Source organism: Sapajus apella, unplaced genomic scaffold, assembly GCF_009761245.1.
Source record: "Sapajus apella isolate SASKATOON/1434 unplaced genomic scaffold, GSC_monkey_1.0 scaffold31, whole genome shotgun sequence".
NCBI lineage: Eukaryota > Metazoa > Chordata > Mammalia > Primates > Cebidae > Sapajus > Sapajus apella.
The window spans coordinates 20,659,875-20,677,696 of record NW_022436971.1 but is presented as its reverse complement, the minus strand read 5'-3'; the positions used below and the strand labels follow the sequence as shown (position 1 = coordinate 20,677,696).

The 17,822-nt window shown below is 36.4% G+C and overlaps 2 pseudogenes; one reads left to right on the top strand and one right to left on the bottom strand.

The window, feature by feature from the left end:
* Positions 1 to 17,822, bottom strand: part of LOC116562115 — an 83,798-nt pseudogene that overhangs the window by 49,349 nt on the left and 16,627 nt on the right.
* Positions 16,960 to 17,049, top strand: LOC116562153 (annotated as a pseudogene).

The following is a 17,822-nucleotide window of genomic DNA, read 5'->3' as shown; positions in this document are numbered from 1 at the left end:
AAACTCCTGGGCTGAAGCAATGCTCCTGCCCCAGCCTCCTGAGTCACCATGACTCAGCTGTGTGTACACCACCACAGCTGGCTTCATTGTCTATTTTTGCTTTTCCCATTTACAGAATAAATTATCAAGAATACCTGTAGTTCTCCTCTTCAAATTTTTCTTTTTAATCAATTTTCTAATATGTCTAAAAGTCATCTTTTCCAGGCCACCATTGACGTAAGAGAAATTAAATGGATGCCTCTGCTTTCATCCTAATTAGCCTTGCAGGAGTACTCAACACACTTGACCTTCCCTGCTTAATTGAAATAGCTTGCTTTGTTTGGTTTGGTTTTTTTGTTTGTTTTTATGAAACTCATAATACCAAGCTGTTCTCATCCTCACCTTACCTTATGGGTCATTTCTCAACCGTATTAACAGTTGTTTTTCTTCTCCTTCTTTGTCTTGTAAATCTCTAAAGACTGAGTGGCCCCGGAGCTCTCTTTCAGCCCATTACTTCCATTTTCTACCCATTTTCTACCCAGTTCTACGACAATTGAGATAGTCAATATGCTAACAGTGTTCAGCCTCATATGCTTCTTTTGGCTTTTTCTGATGGTGTGCAGATCTGCTACTACACTGCTTCTTTAATACCTCCATGACATTTACAAAAAAGGCACTTCAAACTCAAGAAGCACATTTTTAAAACCAATTTTTGATTCAATTCTTCCTAAAGAAGGTACAAGGTACCTAAAGTGTTCTTCTTCAAGACTTTCCAGTCACAGCAAATGGTTCACCATCTTCCCAGTTCACCAAAACATCAGACAAAGTACCAGATTATTTCTTGAATTTTATCATCCCTCATGTTTTTCCTACATTCAAGCCATCAAAATCTTTTCTTGGTTCACCCTCTACAATGAATTCTGTATCTGTCTATTGCCTTCCAGCTTCAATGTGAAGGACTGTTTCAAGCCACCATGATTCTTCATGTGGATCACTAATTACTTCCTAAGAAATCTTCCTAATCTTATTCTCAATCTCTTCTACTCCACTTGTGAGAGGTATCTTCTCAAAGTGACTCTCAGATGACAGTACACTCCTGCTTAAAACTCTACAATGACTTTCCATTATGCTTAAAAACTATCTAATATTATTTTAGGTGGTAGAGACAACCTGAGCACACTTTCCTTCTTGGCATGGGGAGGTTCTCTCATGGGTACACATTGAGTGAAATCAGGGCTTCCTCCTGCTTACCCTGAAATGCTCATATTTTCTCTGTTACAGTACTTGGAAGAAGAGAACTTCATCTCCTTCTTCTATTAAGTCTGAAATGGTCAGATTGCCCTTGCAATAGTCCTTGGGAAAAACTTTATCTATGCATTGTCAACTGGGCAGTACAACACAATGCCTTGACTTTTGAAAGGCTGATTCAAAGCTGTAGAGTTTAGAAAATTCTGTACCAAGATGCCAGATGCATCTAATGTTCAGACCAGAAGTAGAACATAGCATCCAATTGAGCACTTGGGGTTGCAGCATGAGGTCACATTTTTGCTGGTACATGGCATCCCTTCATTCCTGCCCGTTGCATAAGCTGGTCATCTAGCCTTTCCAGTGATGCTGGACCCTGTCCAACATCCGATGAATTCATTGTCCTATTGGTTGCCTAGAGCTGGTTTATATTATTTGAAGCCAATAAACCTGAATAATGTACATTATTCATAAAAGCTCCCATAATCTGAATCTCACATACTCCTTTGACTATATCTTTTCCCAGCTCCCCTATGTACATTAAGCTTCAGCCAAGGGGTCTAAGTGATTTTTCTTGAAAATGCCATTGCCATTTCTGTTGTAAGATATTACATTCACTATTTCAATTATCTTTTCTTATTTAACATTGACTCAAAAGCTTAGTGGCTTCATATAACAATGATTTGTTATGCTTAGTCATTTAGTGGTTGGACTGGGCTGGAAGGTCCAAGGTTTGAACAGTTTTCACTTACATATCTATTACTTGGGACTCTTCCACATTTCCCCATGTGGATAGCTTGGGCTTCCTCACAGCATGGTGGACTCAGGTAGACAGATTCCTTATATACCGGCTGACTTCTAAGAATGAGCATGGAATGTACCATGCTGCTGAAAAGCTATGTCAGAGCTTACACACATTGCATCTACTATAACATACTGGTCAGAGACAGCCTGAACTCAGGGCTCTGCCCTTTGGTAGAAAGAGTAGCACACATTTACGGAGTGGAGAAATCATGGCAACCATCTATAGAGACTACTGCTTTTGCTCTCCTCTTTATCCGTGGCTCTCAGATGTGGCTTCTTATGGGTACTAATTCTCAACTTAGATGTCTCCTCAGAAAGGAAATCTTTGAACCCCATATAATGTTGCTCCCACCCATCTTATTTTATTTATGAATTTATCACTTCCCTAAATCTACTTGCTGAAGAAAAAAATAAAGCAAAAGCAAAAAAATTCTGCCTGGATTTTATTATGAGTGCAACAGGAAGTCATCGTAGGGTTTTTAGCAGGGATGTAATATCATCTGACAATCACTTTGAGAAGATACCTCTAGCTACTAGATAATAAGGTATTAAGAGTAAAATTAGGAATATTTCTCAGGAAGCAATTAGTGATTCATCTAAGAAATCATGGTGGTTTTTTTTTTTTAAAAAAAAAAGGCTATTGGCATTGAAACTGGAAGGCAATAGACAGATCCAGGATGCATTATAGAGGATGAATTAAGAAAACACTCTGATGGTCTGGATGCAAGGTAAATGTGAGGAGCAAGAAAAATTCAAGAAATAATCTGATGTTTTTGGCTAATGTTTTGGGGAACTGGGAAGATGATGAGTTAATAATTTTAATTCTAGATATCTTATGGAAATCTAATAATAGACACTGTATTCTTCAATGGAAACTACTCAATTGCATTCTGGTCTCCTGACCTCTAGTGTATTTATTTAGCATCTTTCAATATGCTTTTACTTTTATTGCAAGGTAAAACTGTGTGTGGCGCTCAGCATATAAAACTGTGTGTGGTACTCAGCATGGGTCACCCCATTACAGCCCATGGACCAAATCTGGTCCAACAATTGTTACTGGAAATACATTTTTATTCTGACACCACCAGGCCTGTTCATTTTTGTGTTGCCTGCAGCTGCTTTTGTGCTGCCACAGCGGAGTTGAGTAGCTGTGAAGGAGACCCACAAAGCCTAAAATACTTGTTCTGGCTTTTCACAAGAAAAGGTTCCTGACTCTTGGTACCTCCTCTTGTATGACTTTTCTATTTAATGTGATGTGAAAACGAAGTACTGTGATATGATATCAAACATGAAAATCTGGGCTAAAGCTACAAATTTTTGTAAAAGTTAAACATTTTAGGTCTTTCTACTGCTCTCAGCTCCCACCCCTACCTTTGTGCTGCTAACCTTAGGGCAGAACAAGGTGTGCATTCATAGCATTTTTTCAATGACTACAGATGTGGCAACCCAACCCTATGGCTTTCTGTGTGAGAAAAATGTTTTGATCATAAATATATTGAGGGGATCATAAGATATTAAAATTAAGGACTTACATTGGGCATAATTTCAGTCTTGAAAGAGATTTTGAGAAGCAATTACCTTTAAAAAAATAATTATTTATCTTCCTCCAGTTTCCTACTTTGAAAGTGATTAAGACATAGTCTGAGGCTTGCTTCAGAATCTAAACAGCTGTGTCCATCAAGTTAAAAAAAAAAGAGAGAGAGAGAGAACGGGTAAGAATAAATGTGGTAACAAGATTAGATTTATATTGAAGAGAAGGATCTCCATCAGCTGGTTGATGATACGCTATCACTGACGATTTCACTCAGCAGTGGGTTTTTGCTTGAGGCTGCGCATGTTTCATTTTGCTTGTGTCTCTAAGTCCTCTATATAGTTAAAAATACAGGAAGGAATAAATAAATAAGTTAATTAATATGTACTTTGAAATTGAATTTTAGAATACTAGTATACTGTCATGAAAAATTCAAGGCGAAAAGAACCTAGATTTATTCAGAATGTCCCCAAAGGTAAGAAAATTCCTCCTAATGCCCAGGTTCCAACCCCTGTGTTTAACCTGACAAGAACAAGACTACATTCCTCTCACCTACCTTTGTTTTCTCACCAGAATATTTTCTCTCATGAGGATGGGGGCAAGTAGAGATACATTTGTTTTTCACTACAGCGTCATATGATGTACCTGTGCTGCTTCTAACAGTAGATGCCACCTTGAACAGTCAGAAGCCCGTCTGTCTCCATCACTTGGCATATAAAATTTTCTGAAGTCAGCTTTAATTGTGGGCCTCCAGTGGATAGAGTCAATTTCCACAGCTGTGGGGCCCTTTAAGCAATATAGTAAAATAAATAATCAACAGACCTGACTTTATTCTGTAACTATTAACTTTAAATTATATATTTTTATAATAAAATGGAATGGTGGAAAGAGGAAGTTCTCTAGTGGAAAGATATGTGTTTAAATTCTATTGTTAATATTTTGACAAAGGTGCTACATTAGGCAGGATAACAGCCCCCCCCCACCGCGCCCCCATGATGTTCTTTTCCTTTTCCCTGGAAGGTGAATATGTCAGGTTCTGGAACAAAGGGCAATAAAGGCTGTGGTTGGAACTCAGGTTGCTAATCAACAGCTCTCTGTCCTAGAAAGAACATGTGTAAAATGGTGGCAGCATATTCAGTGCTGGAAGATGTGATGTAGGAAAGACTCCACTGGTTTCTTTTGGCTTTGAAGATAGGATGGCCATGAGCCAAGGGATGAAGTGACTTCTAGAATCTGGAAAGTGCAGGGAGCAGATTCTCTCCAGAGACTCCAGAAGACAGTGCACTCACCCAACATGTTGATGTTAGCCCAGTGAGATCCGTGTTAGATTTCTGATCTATAGACCTGTAGCTAATCAGTTTCTCTGCCCTTTCCAGCAGCAGAAGGAAATTAAAACACTGATATACATGTGAAATCATTTGAATTTTTTTGAAGTATCTGAATACTAGTAAATCTTCAAAATCAAACACAAAAATACATCCATTGAAATCAGTTCTACATCAGTGAAACCAATTCAGTTTAGATTTTTCACTGGAGCACATGTCACAAGAAGAGGAAAAAGAAACCTATTTGCAGTATATTTAACAATTATGTAAATGTCACTACAAAAATTCCCACAAAGTCAGACTCTTTTTACTGGTATTGTTTTCCATTTTCAAGGCTTTAACAAGCCCTGCCATCTTGATGGGGTTAACCATATACCACAAGCCCTGATACCTGTCTCAAGTTGAATTCCCACCTTTCACCTGTGTATGGGGTAACCTCTCCCCTGCTACACCCAGTCTACCTTGCAAGTCTCTGTAAACAAAAATCCAACACACTCTGAATTAAAACCTCAACCCCACCTCTACCTATATCCTGTTTATGCAGAGTTTCAGGGAGTAGCACCTCTTTCCTCCAAATGGCCACATCAAGAATCTCAATATTTTGCAATCACTCCCTATCTAATCAGCCCTAAATTCTAATTCTTGCAAATACTCAGATAACACTCATTTATTTTCTATTCTAATAGTCTGCTGTCAGAACCTTATTTTAGATGATCTTTTAATTGGTCTTCCTGCCTTCTGCCACTTGTCCTAATTGGTGCCATATTCTATATCCTGCATAATTAGAAAATCAGTTCCTTTTGGCCCCAGAACCTTCAGATATTGGTCATTGTCCCAAAATAAAGTGCAAGTCCCTGACAGTGACATTCCATATTTCCATAGCACAAGGTTGGAATATTTTTCTATATATGTCTCCGATTATTTTTCCTCTCAGATTTCATTTATAATCTAAAGAAATATTGAGGACACCAAAAAAGCTCTTATTTATGTTTGTTAGATTTATAGATAGTGTTTTAATTCATTTTCACACTACTGTAAAGAACTACCTAAAACTGAGTAATTTATGAAGGAAAAAGTTTTAATTGACTCACAGTTTTACATGGCTGGGGAAGCTTCAGGAAACTTACAATCAGAAAGTGAAGGGGAAGCAAGGTACCTCTTACATGGTGGTAAGAGAAAGAGGGCAAGTGGGTAAGTGCCACACTTTAAAACCATCAGATCTCGTAAGAACTCACTCACTATCACAAAAATAGCAAGGGGGACACCTCCCCATGATTCAGTCAGTCACCTGTCGTCAGGTCTCTTCTTTGACACATGGGGGTTACAGGAACTATAACTTGAGATGAGATTTGGGTGGGGACACAGGGCCAAACCATACCATTCTAACCCTGGACACTCTGAAATCTCATGTCCTTCTCATATTTCAAAATGCAGTAATGTCTTCCCAACAGTTCCCCAAAGTCTCAGCTCATTCCAGCATTATGTCAAATGTCCAAGTTAAAAGTGTCATTGGAGACATGGCAAATTCCTTCTGCCAATGAGCCTGTGAAATCAAAAGCAAATTAGTTACTTGCAGAATACAATGGGAGTACAGTCATTGGGTAAATATGCCCATTCCAAGTGGGAGAAATTGTTCAAATTTAAGGGGCTGCAAGCCCCATGCAAGTCCAAAATTTAATAGAGCAGTCATTACAACTTAAAGCTCCAAAATGATTTCCTTTGACTCCATGTCTCACATTTAAGCCACAATGATGCAAGAAGTATGCTTCCACGCCTTGGGAAGCTCTGCACCTGTGACTTTGCAGGGCACAGCCCCCTTCCAGAGTGTCTTCATGGTTCAGTGTCTGCAGCTTTTCCTGGAGTACTGTGCAAGCTATCAGCGGATATACCATTCTGGGGTCTGGTGAATGGTGTCCCTCTTCTCACAGCTTCCCTAGGCAGTGCCCCAATGGGGACAATGTGTGGGGGCTCTGACCTCAGATTTCCCCTTCTCACTGACCTAGCAGAGGTTCTCCATGAGGGCTCTGCTCCTGTCAGAGACTTCTGCCTAGACATCCAGGCATTTCTATATATCCTCTGAAATCTAGGCAGAAGCAGGCCCAAAACTACATGGAATTTTCCAGGGCTTGGGGTTAGCACCCTCTGAGGCAATGGCCAGAGCTGTACCTTGGCCCATTTTAGCCATGGCTGGGACTGGATCTGCAGCAGCTGGGATACAGAGCACCGTGTCTCGAGGCTGCACAGAGCAGAAGAGCTGGCCCAGGAAACATTTTTCCCTCCTAGGCCTCTGGGCTTGTGATGAGAGGGGCTGCTGTGAAGGTCTCTAAAATGCCCTGGAGACATTTTCCCCATTGTCTTTGTGATTAAACTTTCAGCTCCTTGTTACTTATGAAAATTTTTGCAGCTGGCTTGAATTTCTCCCCTAGAAAAATGGCTTTTTCTTTTCTGCTTCATTGTCAGCCTGCAGGTTTTCCAAATTTTTATTCTTTGCATCCCTTTTAGATGTTAAGTTCCAATTTTAAATCATTTCTTGGTGAACTCATATGACTGTATGCTTTCAGAAAAAGCTAGGTCATATTTTGAATGCTTTGCTGCTTAGAAATTCCTTCTGCCAGATACCTAAATCATCTCTCTCAAGTTCAAAGTTCCACAAATCTCTAGGGCAGGGGCAAAATGTCACCAGTGATTTTGCTGAAGCATAGCAAGAGTGATCTTTGTTCCACTTCCCAAAACTTTCTCATCACCAGCTGAGAACACCTCAGCCTGGACTTCATTGTCCATATCACTAGCAGGATTTTGGTCACCACCATTCAACGAGTCTCTAGGAAGTTTCAAACTTTCCCACATTTTTCTATCTTATTCTGAGTCCTACAAACTTTTCCAACTTCTGTTCATTACCAGTTCTAAAGTTGATTCCACATTTTCAGGTATCTTTATAGCAATGTCCCGCTTCTTTTAGTACAATTTTTTTGTGTTAATTCATTTACACACTGTTATAAAGAACCACTTGAGACTGGGTAATTTATGAAGATGAAAAAGTTTAACTGACTCACAGTTCCACATGGCTGGGGAGACTTTAGGAAACTTACAGTTGTGGTGAAAGGCAAAGGAGAATCAAGGCACATTTTACATGGTGGCAGGAAAGAGAGAGAGTGAGGAGGGAGGTGCTACACTTTAAAACCATCAGATCTTGTGAGAACTCACTATCAGGAGAACAACAAGGGGGAAACTACCTCCATGATGCAATCACCTCCCACCAGGTTTCTTTCTCAGCATATGGGGATTACATTTCAAGATGAGATTTGGGTGGGGACACAGAGCCAAATCATATCAGACAGAAGTCAAAAGTAAAATTTTTTAATTCTTTATTCATTAATTCATGCCAAAGTTATAACAATAACTCTATTATGTCCAAACCTAGCATTTGGGTTGATAAAACCTGTATTTTCCAAAGAAAGATTACTGAAAAGATTGACATTTTCCACCTTAGTAAATCTCTTTAACATCTGGCTCCATAAATGACAGCTGGATTATCATATATGTTTGTTCATTCAATCCATTTTTGCATGTTGATTTTTGTAAAGTGTACAGAAAATCCAGTTTTACACAATTATGTACTTGGGAAAGGCAGAAATATTTTAAATAGGCTTTCAGATGTTTGTGAATATTCTAAATTACAAACCAAAATTCAAGAAATGGTAGTTTTTAAAGTGTTACTTGCAATGTGAAATCTGAAGCCATGTAAATGAAGATTTTATACTCTGATACCTTATAGTGTCTCAGCTTAATTTTCAGTTTGAACAGATAATTTACCTATCATGCCTTGGTCATTTGTAATAGCAGTTATTGGTCATTGGAAATATTTGTTTATGAAGATCTTGTAAATGTTGATAGATTTCATTATGCAACATCTAGAAATCACATTCAATAGTATCACTACTGAGTTCATTTTAAAAGTCTTTAAGAAGTGAGAAAGCTATTAGGGTTATAGTGGCAAACACAAATTTCTGAAAACACTAAATTTTTCTTGTAAGTTTGATTTTTATCACAGGCAACCAATATTGTCACTTGTATTCCTTGAAGCATCGGTAATCCTTTACTTATTGTTGAGGCAACCTGCCAAATATTTTGCATATCTCAGCCTAAGAAACCACAGTTTCCACTATTAGCTCTTCTAAGTAAAAATGGTGTTGGATGAAAATTGTCTCGTTTAATGCACAGCTCAAAAAGTCACAGAAGCTCTTTTTCTGGAGATAACCATCATGCCTCAGTATATGGTAGAAGTGCAATTCTCATTTTGTCTCACAGGATATAAGACTTGTGCCCAAGGTTTGAGATTTCATACAACTAATGATATTTAATACTTTTACAAAGATATTCCTAAGAGAATTTACAATTCCTAAGAGAATTTTCCTTCTGCATGTGAGATAGTGAAGAATACAGGGATTACTTGTATCAACTGGTACCACTGCCTTGATTTGTGGTAAGGTGCCAGCAGTGTGTGCTGTGCGTCAAACTTTCACTTCCCAACTCCTTCGTATTGCTCACATCATTTGCTTGCTCACAACTTTCCTCACTATTGCACACCAAGTCAACAACAGAGTGTTCCTCACTCTCACTTTTATTTTTGCTGTAATCCATAACTGGGATTTCACCTGCCTGTCTAGAATGAACTCTTCTTGAGGGCAAGGACTATTTCTAATTCAATTTACCTTGCAGAAAATGCAGTGGTAATAAATGTTTGTCTAATGTAATTGAAAACTTTTTCTTGAAGAAAATCATTTTCCAGGTGTCCTCATTTTTTTTTTAGTAGCTGGAATATTCAATGCAAGTACTGTATATCTATCTTTCAGTCTCAAGAGCGTTTCCCACATTTAGCCCTAAGAATAATAATAATCAAGTTTCTTGTCAGAACTTGATTATTGTTATAAAAAATTTCAAACCAAGATCATCCCTTTTTTAAAAGTTACAATGGATGAAATTATAGAAACTCTAAAACAAGCCTAATGACATCCTAACCCTCACTCTACCATTGAAGATTTCCTTAATACTGGTGATCAAGTAGATTTCCCTAAAGTGTCTTCAGTAGAGCCTGTGCTATTGCTTCATGAGTATTTTCAGGGAATTCTGCGCATTCCTTCAAATGATGCCACATGTGTGATTACTCTGGCTTTCACAGTCATCACAAATATGTGGACACTTGCTGGTGACCTTATCCAGAAAGCTGGATGCTTGGAAGGAGAGCTCCCTGCCAATTAGTGCCAAGTGGTGCACCACCATTTTCATAAGGCTGTGCGACTGCTGATGTGCAAACACGAGATGGTAAAGCCCTTACAGCGTTAATTTCTTTCATTTCTAAGGATTCAGAAACTACTGATTTATGTCAGAAACATGGGCTTTGCCCTGAATATTTTGGGTTAGTCGTTGTATCCTGGATGTTCAGTCTGTGGCAGGGAAGAAGAGGGTTATGGTTCTGGCTCCCAAGACTTAGAAAGGGACATCAGCTGTCACTGAGAAGACTGCAGAAAGTAAAAGGATGTCATGAGTCGCCCACTGTAACTTTCACAATAAAACAATAGAGGGAAGAAAACACTGAGATCAAGAACAAACATGCTGCTGCCTTTTATACAGTAGGAGCCTTTAAATTCATTTTCCTTCTTTGATTTCTTCAAGAAGAGGACATGTGGCACCAAAATGTGAAACAAAAGTCTACCATCATTAACAAATAATCACTAGAATTTCACACACATATTTTGAGCTGAGTGACAGTTTTTAAAAATTCCTACACACTACATGAAAAAATCAGATTGCATTTGGAAATTAAGCAACATAGAAAGGCTTGTTGGCTTTTTAACTTTTATACATAGTAATTAATCTTCTAGCATTTTATAGTCCTAAAATCTCTTTCATGTACATTATCTTATATCTCACTCCATCTCTGTGAAGTAGATATTATTTTCATTTTAAAGAAGTCATAACTGTTTTTGATAAAGTTGTGTGTCAAGCAGAGATACATTCAGCTGTTATTCTGAAGTACACAATCAAGCACTGTGTGGTGGTCCCAGGAAGTTACCAGAAACACAGATGTCTTCATTTTTCTGCTGACATCATTTGTTTCTATCTTTAAGATTGAGAGATGGCTACTGTAGGCCTGGCCATTGATTTGAGTTTCTGGCCAAGAAAAGGGGAAAGACAGGAAGCAGTAGAGCATTCACTTCCTAGATGAGTCAGCCTACTTTAAAGGGTATTTTCTAGAACTTACACTAATAACTATTTCTGACCACATATAGTTGACCACTAAATATATCTGCAAAGGAGACTGAGAAATGTAATCTTCTGCTGTTGCTTTGCTATTCCAAATAAAAGTAGGATTCTATTTCTGAGGAAGAATCTTAACCATCTTCCTGCAGATGGTTATTCTGTTACAGAGCTGAAGCTTTGCAGATTTTAAGCCCATCCCTGTTTCTTGTACTTTTCAAACTACTTATCAGTCTCTTCCCACTCTCAAAACAAAGCATCCCTACCTTGTGCAGTTCATTCTGTCTTCCTGATTATCTCTTTTACCTCAAGGACACCCGCATTCCCCAGTGTTTTAACTGAAGTGGCTCAATGTCAGTGCTCCCACAACTCACAGTAGAAGCAAACGTAAATCTTCTCTGAAAAAAAACAATCCTCAGATTAGGGATTCTGGTTTTCCATAAACTAAAATCAATGAAATATGAAAGAGCACAATTAAAAATCAGCAAACATACAAAATTGTCATCATCATGAATGAGAGTCAGATAGAAAAGCAAACATTACATTTAGACTCCCTGATATTGAAATTATAAGAAAAATAATACTTAGCCTTGTGAATATCATATATGTTTATGGCTTTTAAAAATTAATACACTGAGAAAGCTGTAAGAAACTATCCAAGATTGTAAGAGAGCTTTGAAAAATAACCACATAAAATTTTTATACATATATATGTGTATATATATATATATGTGTGTGTTTGTACTATATATTTGTATATACAACCATATATGCATACTATATATTTGTATACACAACCATATATGCGTCATTTCTCATGCATATGTATGAGACATGATAGTTCAATTAATTATTAAATAGCTAATTAAAGAGAAACGGCAGATTCACTAATAGATCTTCAAAAATTACCTAGAATACAGCCCAGAGGCACAAGTCAGAAAAAATGAAGAATTCAAGAGGTAACGAGAATGTTATTTCTACCAAGCATCTAATGGGATTCCAAAGAAGAAACTACTAAAAATAGAGGAAAAAGATATCTGAACAGATAATAAAAAGTAAGTTTTTAAGACTAATGAAATGCTTGAATCCACAGTAAGATCCTAAGTTAGAAGGAAAATATAACGTACCAAACAGAATAAATAAAAAGAAAACTACATTTAGATGAATGATAATGAAACCAATGAACTGCAATGTCAAAAAGAGATTTTTAAGTAGAGAAAAAAGAGATTCTTAAAAATAATTGGACAAAAGACTTATATTGCTCTTCTTCATTTAATAATGGAAACTAGAAGGCAGTGGACAGTATGTACTCAAAATGATGAGATAAAAATGATTGTCACTTCTCAATTATATATTCAGAAAATGATTTTATGGGTGAAAGTAATGGCATTTTATTATCAGTAAATTAATAAAATTTACTACCAACACACCATACCAGCAACAATGCTATCATAATAGAAGTCTGCAGAGATTTAGGGTTGGTGCAAGGAAAAATCAGCATAATTGATTCTAAAATATTTTCATTATTAGGATGGAGCTTAAGACATAAACTTTAGAGTTGCTTAATTGGATATGTTAAAATTTAAAAGGTAACAAAATAAGTGCAAGTAGATGCTTCATAGTTTATCAAATAAAAGAAAACACAATAATTGATTAGATTTTTAGAACTCCATTGACTAAGAAATGAAGAAAATAAAATATACATTGAAAAATCAAGACAAAATCAATGACTTAACTGTCCCGGTTAGGCAATACAAACTAACAAATATATAAAACCTAGAAAGAAAAAAGAAAAAAGTTTGTCAATATTAATCAATAATATTATTTAAACATAAATTTAATACAGCTTCAGCTTATGGTCAAAATGGAATAACAGGGACAATATTTACTCTCCCACTTGGAAAAACTAAAAACAATAAGACAACATACATGAAACTGATTCTCAAGACATTGCACATCAGACACTGAAGTAAAGTGATTCCCCAAAAATATGAAAGATGCGTAGAGAGTACTCTGATTCCCACAGCTTGTTACCTAGAAAGATGTCTGAGTTGTGGTAAAGGAGCAACATTTACCAAGATTGCGCCTTGTGATGGCACAATCTTGACTCACTGCAACTGCGTCTCCCGGGTTCAAGTGATTCTCCTGCCTCAGCCTCCTGAGGAGCTGGGATTACAGGCGCCCACACCACACCTGGCCAATTTTTGTATTTTTAGTAGAGTTGGGTTTTCACCATGTTGGCCAGGCTGGTCTCAGGATTTCGACCTCCCAAAAGTGCTGGGATTACAGGTATGAGCCACTGCGGCCAGCTAGAACATTTTTTATTTGAAATCCTGGCAGAGGTTGAGGAGACAGTCCAGGATGGACAAGGCTATGGCAACTCACAGGACAGAGCATCAAAAAGAAGAAAGCAGCACAGGCAGAATTCTGCAGAACTGTGGAGAGTCTTCCTTTAGTATTCAGCAGGCTACTGGTCATCACATGAGTATGAGGGAAATATCTGAAGAAACATCTCCCTAAAGCCTTTAGCATAATCGGTGCCTGTAGCTCATGTGAATAAGGGAGTAGTGTCTGTTCCTACTAGTTAGAGTCACAAATCACATAGTGCACAAAACAGCAGACACAGCATCACGGAGGGTTTTACCCCAGTCAAGGCACAAAACAGGCTAAATGCTTCTCTAGTCCCAACTTTGCTAGTTGGGGCTAGTTGGAAGACCCTAAAGAGTCAAATGCCTCCCAGTAACCTAAACACATCCCAATGCTTAAGAATAATTTTTGAAATGCAAAAACATCTAGCACAAAACTAGGTAAAATATGCAAAGTTATAAATGACATCAATAGCAACTCAGCAGGCATGCAAAGGAGCAGAAAAATGCAACAATTGAGAATAAAGCTCAGTTACTATTAACTAACTAGAAATGACATATGATAAAATTGGTAGATATGGACACTAAAAGATTTATTTTAAATATGTCTCATTTGTTTAAGAAGCAAAAGGTTGAGTTGAACATATGTGGAGGCAAGGAAGATACAGGAAAACACATATTTAGATTCTAGAGCTGAAAACTCATGTCTAAGATGGAAAATACACTAGATGAAAACAATAACTGATTTATCATTGCCAAAAAAAAGGCATTAGTCAACTAGAAATATAATAAAAACTATACACATTTAATGTCAGACAGGGAAAGAGCTGAACAAAGGAACAGAGCATCACTGAGATGTGGGACATCTTCAAGTAGTCCAGCAGACATAATTAGAGTGAAGGAGAGGGAGAGAGGTCATCCAAAATAATTTTATTTATTTCCTTTTTGAGACAGGGTCTCATTCCTGTTGCACCGGCTGCAGTGCAGTACTATGATTACAGCTTACTGCAGCCTTAACTTCCCAGGCTCAAGCAATCCTCCCACCTAAGGCTCCTGAGTAGCTGGGATTACCGTCACACACCACCACACCTGGCTAATTTTGTTGTTGTTGTTGTTGAGATGGAGTTTTGCCATGTTGCCCAGGCTAGTCTCAAACTCGTGGGCTCAATTGATCTGCCCACCTCAGCCTCCTAAAATGCTAGAATTACAGGTATGAGCCACTGCACCTGGAGAAAAATGATTTTTAAAATTAAATTTGATGACAATTACAAACTCATATATTTAATACATTCAAGAAACCTCAAATAATAGGAACAAATATGTATATGTAAATACACATATAGGGATATAATGACCTTTAAAAATGTGATTTTGTGACAGAAAAATCCTTAAAAGTATCCAGCAGAAAATGGCAAATTATGTACAGAAAACAAATTAAAGATGATAGAACTTTTTTTTTTTTTTTAATTGAGACAGAGTCTCACTGTGTTGCCCACGCTGGGGTGCAATGGTGCAATCTTGGCTCACTACAGCCACCTCTGGGGTTCAAGTGATTCTCCTGCCTCAGCTTTCTGAGGAGCTGGGATTACAGGCAGCCACACCACAACTGGCTAATTTTTGTACTTTTAGTAGAGATGGGGTTTTACCATGTTGGCCAGGCTGGTCTCAGGAGTTCGACCTCCCAAAAGTGCTGGGATTACAGGTGTGAGCCACTGTGGCCTAGAACATTTATTTGAAATAGCCTAAGTCTAAATACAGTGACATAACATTATTAAAGTACTGAAAAAAAAAAACTTTTTAATGATAAAACCAATTTTCACTAGAATTATCTACTCAGCAAAAACATCTTTCAAAAGTGAAGGCAAAATACTTTTACACTTGCAAAGAAAACCTATACTATATAGAAATGAAAAAGAAGAAAAAGAAAATTATACAGAAAACAAATTCTCCATAAAGAATTCCAGAAATACAACCATTTGTATATATAAAGATGTTAATTTTTTCAGATTGTCTTTTTACCAATAATTAAATATTTAAAAGAAAAATAGAATTATATGGTGCATTTGTAAAAGTAGAATATAAAATAAGAATGGAACAAAAAAAAGGAAGGAAAAAACTGAAAGTAAATTATTTAGGAGTTCTATGTATACCTGGAATGATATAATCTCAGTTGCTGGTAGACTGTAGTAAGTTAAAAATGCATTGTGTAAATTCTAAATCAAATCTTGCTATAACTCAACAATGTGTTATATCCAATAAAGCAATAAATAAAATAAAATGGAATTGTAAAAATTCTGAATTTACCCAAAGGAATGAAACAAAGAGGAAAGGAGAGCAAAGTAGAGACGGGACACATAGCAACAAATAGAAAAGTGGTACATTAAATTTCAACATGCCAAATATCACATTTATTGTTACATTAAATGTAACAACAAAATTAACAGGAGAATAGTTTTAGATTAAATAAGATAACAGTCTTAACCATATGCGGATTACAGAAACCCAATTTTAGTATAAAGACAAATTTTTAAGTAAAATGCACACTATCAAAACTAAAAATTGGAGTAGCTATGTTAATTAGACAAAGTAGATTTTATAACACAGATTATTACCAGGAATAAAAACAATTTCTTAATGAGAAATTTTCTAATGAAAGGGCCAATTCACAAGGGGAAAAGCAATCTTAGGTGGTTTTGTACGTAATAATAAAGCTTTAAAATATATAAAGAAGCAAGCTGGTAGAACCACAGTGAGATCTAGAGAAATACACAGAAGTACTCAGATACTTTAATACTTATCTACAGTACATAGAACAAAGAGGCAGAAAATCAGTAAAGATATGAAAGGTTTAAATAGTATTATAACCAACTTGATCTAGTTGATATTTATGAAACACCCCACCCACCTTCAGCATAATAAACATACTTTTCAAGTGCACACGGAACATCAACTAAAATTGAATATATGCAGATTAAAAAAACAATTCTTAATACATTTAAAAATATTCAAATCACAAAAAGTATTCTTAGACCACAGTGTAATTAAACTAGATAAACTACATAAACATACAAACTGGTATTTTAAAACTGAAAAGTATTTTAAACAGAAGCATTTTAAAACTGAAGAATAGTTCCTTAACTATTACATGGATTTGAGAATGAATTTAAAAAGAATTAAAAATATTTTGAACTGAAAGAAAAGAAAAAGACAAACCATTACAATTTGTGCTGTGTAGCTAGACTAGCAGTGAAGAGGAACTTAGAGCACTGATTATTGCATTAGAAAAGGTGAAATTCCTAAGTCTGTGATTCTAGTATCTGCCAAAGTCAGGCAAAGAAGAGAAAAAAAAGTAAAGTAAAAATCAGAAAATCAATGTCAAAAGCTGATCCTACGAGTAATCAATAAAACTGACAAACCTTTCAGAATAATAAAAACAAAACAAATTACTTATGTGCTTGCTTCGGCAGCACATATACTAAAATTGGAATGATACAGAGAATATTAGCACGGTCCAAAAATTAAAAAAAGTAAAAAAGTATTTAAAAATTACTTATATAAGGAATGAAAACAGTGACATTATTACACTCCTAAAAAATACTAAAAAGTTAAAAGAAAATTATAAAACTGTTGAAATAATTAAATTAACGAGCTAAATACATACACACTCCCACACACACGTGCATGCACACACACACACCTTGTTTTAGGTAAGAACACTCAATATTGTTAAAATACACATTTCCCCCATATTGACTTATGATTCAAAGCATTACAATTAAAATCAGCGTGATTTTTTTCTCAGAAATTGGATAATTGTTTTGAAAATTCATATGGAAGTTCAAAGGACTAAAACTTCCAAAACATCTTTAAAAGAAGAACACAGATGAATGACTAACACTCTCTGATTTCCAGACACTGTGGTGTTGGTTAAAAATGACGTGGAATAGAAGACTCCAGAAACAGACCTACCCATGTGTTACCATCTGAAATTGCCAAAAATGTGCAAAAGTAATTTAATGGAAAAATCCTAGGCTTTTTCATTTGTGTTCTTATTACAACTGGAGATATGTATACAATAAAACAAAGCAAAAGAAAAGGAGGGCTTCAAACCATAACTTGCATTTTATAAAAAATAAACTTAAAATTGATGATATATTGTCCAAGTGTGGTGGCTCATGCCTGTAATCCCAACTCTTTGGGAGGAAGAGGTGGGTGGATCACTTGGCGTCAGGAGCTGGAGACTGGTGTGGCCAATGTGGTAAAACCCTGTCTTTACTAAAAATACAAAAAAAAAAAAAAAAAAAAAAAAAAAAA